Source organism: Macaca fascicularis, chromosome 5 (assembly GCF_037993035.2).
Source record: "Macaca fascicularis isolate 582-1 chromosome 5, T2T-MFA8v1.1".
Classification (NCBI taxonomy): Eukaryota; Metazoa; Chordata; class Mammalia; order Primates; family Cercopithecidae; genus Macaca; species Macaca fascicularis.
Genome location: NC_088379.1, coordinates 169,548,447 through 169,551,740, shown reverse-complemented (window position 1 = coordinate 169,551,740; position 3,294 = coordinate 169,548,447). Strand labels below are relative to the sequence as shown.

The following is a 3,294-nucleotide window of genomic DNA, read 5'->3' as shown; positions in this document are numbered from 1 at the left end:
TTTGGCACTTACAGTGGGAGCAAGGATAATTTATTAAAGAATAAAGATGTTTTTCATTTACTTAAAAGGAGCAGGTGTTAACTTAGGCTTCCAAAATTATTTGGAAAATGGAAATATCCTATGGAAATTGACAGAGTCCTGAAAATCACAATATAATAATTTTATATCTACTTGACACAAGTTTTGAACATTCTAATTCCTTGGAGGTGCACTGCAAATGGACTGGGCTAGGAACCAGGAAATCATCAGTTTTGCTTCAGGTCCCACACTATCTCTCTTTATGACTTGAGACAAATAGCTTTGCCCCTCTGAATCTCAGATCTATCATTTGTTGATTGCGAAGATCCCTTTCAACTGTAAAGTGTTACATCTGAATTTATATTTACATGAGATAAGTGTGGGATTTGAAAAATACAAGTCTGGTGTCATCTCTGCACATTTTCCACAATGCAAAATAAGGCAGAGACAATAAATCTGTAATTATATTAATCTCCTGGTTAATGACTAATCATATAAAATTATCAGGCCAATGAAAAAGATTAGTAGTCTCTAATCTGATATTAGAAACTTCTCCACCATTTAATTAATTTTTAATTTTATGCATACATAGTATATATACTTATGGGGTATATGGGATAGTTTGATACAAGCATGTGTAATCATCACATCAGGATGAATGGAGTATCCATCACCTAAAGCATTTATCCTCTGTGTCACAAACAATTTGTTAAAATTATAGAACACTTCACAAATGCACATGTCATCCTTGCCCAGGGACCATCCTAATCTTCTCTGTATGTTTCAGTTTTAGTGTAAGTGCTGCGGAAGTGAAGACTCCACCATTTTAATTGTTCATTTCTATTGAAAATATTTTCAAGGCAACTGCATAGGCAGCAGTGTGGAGGAGATCAGGAATAGGCATTATTATTAACCATTAGAATAGGCTGGCTAAGAACCTTGATTGATGAATCTTATTTCTATGTCTTAGAACAGCTAAATCTGCAGCTCATGCCAATGGCTTGATACCTCCTTCAAGGTAATTAAATGATTTCCTAATAATCTAATGATTGTTTCAACTGCCAACCATTTTTGAAAAGAAGAAATATACTTCTGTGTAAACTAGCATTAAACTTATTTTGGTTTAAAGATATATTTTTCTCAAACTGAGAAAATTTTTAAAAATCTGTAATTGTCTTTTCTAGTTTATGAAATCACTTCTCCCAAGTGTAACATAGGCTGTGAATCTATCTAAAATAGTGAGCTGATAGTCTCTAATAAGTTTCTTGGGTCAATTTACCACTGCAAGCCACTATACTGTTACATTCAGGCAGAACAGGCTAACCACAGTTAAGTGTTTCCAATTTTTCTTGTTCTCCCTGCCCATTTCATTTACCTTTTGATGACTTTTATCTCCCAGCAACATGAAAACCTATAAGGCAGAGAACGTGGTAGATATTTCTTGAGTAGCTTGTCAGGTTCACTTTTGAAGAAGAGCTTAAAAACAGCTATGCCTTATTGGTATGCAACTATGTCAAACTGAGTGGTTTTAATATTTTTCTTTTACTACTGAATACCAACAAAAGTGTCCGGTGCTATTAGCTACAAATTATGCTGCCCATAACTTATAATTAGAAGAATATTAGCATTTTCACTCCTTGCTTCTAACCAAAATATTTGATTCCTAAGTTATTAGTATAATAATATTGAAAATTAGTATGGTATAATTGGAGTATAGTGACATTTTCACATTTTTAAAAATCTTTATCCTTTTTATATTCCCTAGATAAAATTTTCTGCAGAGTCTCCCATAATTCATGCATATGACCCCATGTAAAATTTCCTTGGCAGGGAAATTCAGAGTTTAAAATGGCTTTTTTCCTATAGAAAGTTATAAATTTAAATCTTGTTTTTCTGTTCAAGTTGAATGATAATTAGAAATCTAATTAGTACAGTCTTTTCTTGGTATAACACACATGGCTATGACAAAATAGTGATGCAAACCACTGTTTTTAATATTACACTTTGACTTTTATCTTGAAATAAAAAATGCATTTTTACTGATGTTTATTTGTATGCGATTCTCAGCATAAGATCAGTTTTAAATATAACTGCAATCATTTGAGACTTTTTCCTCGGGGAGCTTAACAGCTTGAATGAACAAGCTTTAATGTAAGCACCACAATAATGAATAAAATATTGTCCCATCCAGACTTACAGAGCAAACATATATATACACATATATATATTTGTGAAATATATATGTGCACGTATATATTTGTGAAATATATATGCACGTATATATATTTGTGAAATATATATTTGTGAAATATATATATGTGAAAAGGATATCTGAGACACTTAGAATAACTATAATAATGATCCTTTTATTAGTTAATAATCTATAGCTCACATTGAATGCTAACTCTCTACAATGAACTGGTTGCTCAGCAGATGGGTTTTGGATGACTTGGATTCGTGAGTCCATGCCTGTCTCCCCAGCTCCTTCCTGATCATGGGCCTTTTGAAGGAGTGGGTGGAAACAACCTGGAATAGCTTCTTACTTAGGGAGAAAAGAATCCACTTTGGGTATTTATCCAACAACAACTAAGAGCAGAAGAATCAGTGGTATGTAGACTATTCACAAAAGCCAACCCACAATAACATTGTCCTCAATTTCCAGATATCTTTTCAGTTTTTGACTTGAGGTGATGCCATCCACAGTTCCAGCAGGTTTTCAGGAGGCTAAACAGGATTCATGTCCCCATTCAAACATCACTGTTAACAGTATTTCTGCAGGTCAGAAAATTCAAGTTTTCTTAACTCCTCCTTTCATCCTGTGTCTCCTCCACACTTTCATAAACAAAATATCCCTGAAGAGATTCTAAACAGAATTTCCTCGAGAGATGGTGGTGGTTTGGCCAAGCAGATTGGAAGCCTATGCTCAGTGACCTGCTCACCAGGGCACTTGAAGAGAAAGCATCCTACTATGTGACAAAGAAAAAGACTTGGAACTAAAGGGCCTGTGAAGGTGGTCTTTAGAGTCAAACTGTATCAACCCATTTTAGCTAAAATTTCTGACACCAGAAAATAGAACTGCCTTTTTAAAACTAAGAATTGAACCACAGTATCTGTAAAAAAAATGTGATCATTTAAGCAATAGTACAAGGAGTCTGGTGATGTACTAAGTGTGAGTATGAAAAAAAAAATCTTCTGAAACTCTTTCTTGACTTAGTGCCCAGGCGCAATGTGGACAGAAGGGAGAGATCCCATAGCCTCTTAACCATGCCATATTGG

The 3,294-nt window shown here is 34.2% G+C and overlaps 1 non-coding gene across 1 annotated transcript; it reads right to left on the bottom strand.

Annotated features, from left to right (window-relative positions):
• Positions 1-729: 729 nt before the first annotated feature.
• Positions 730-835, bottom strand: LOC123573728 (U6 spliceosomal RNA). The gene has a single exon (XR_006698466.2). It is a non-coding gene; the product is annotated as a U6 spliceosomal RNA (small nuclear RNA).
• Positions 836-3,294: the final 2,459 nt, after the last annotated feature.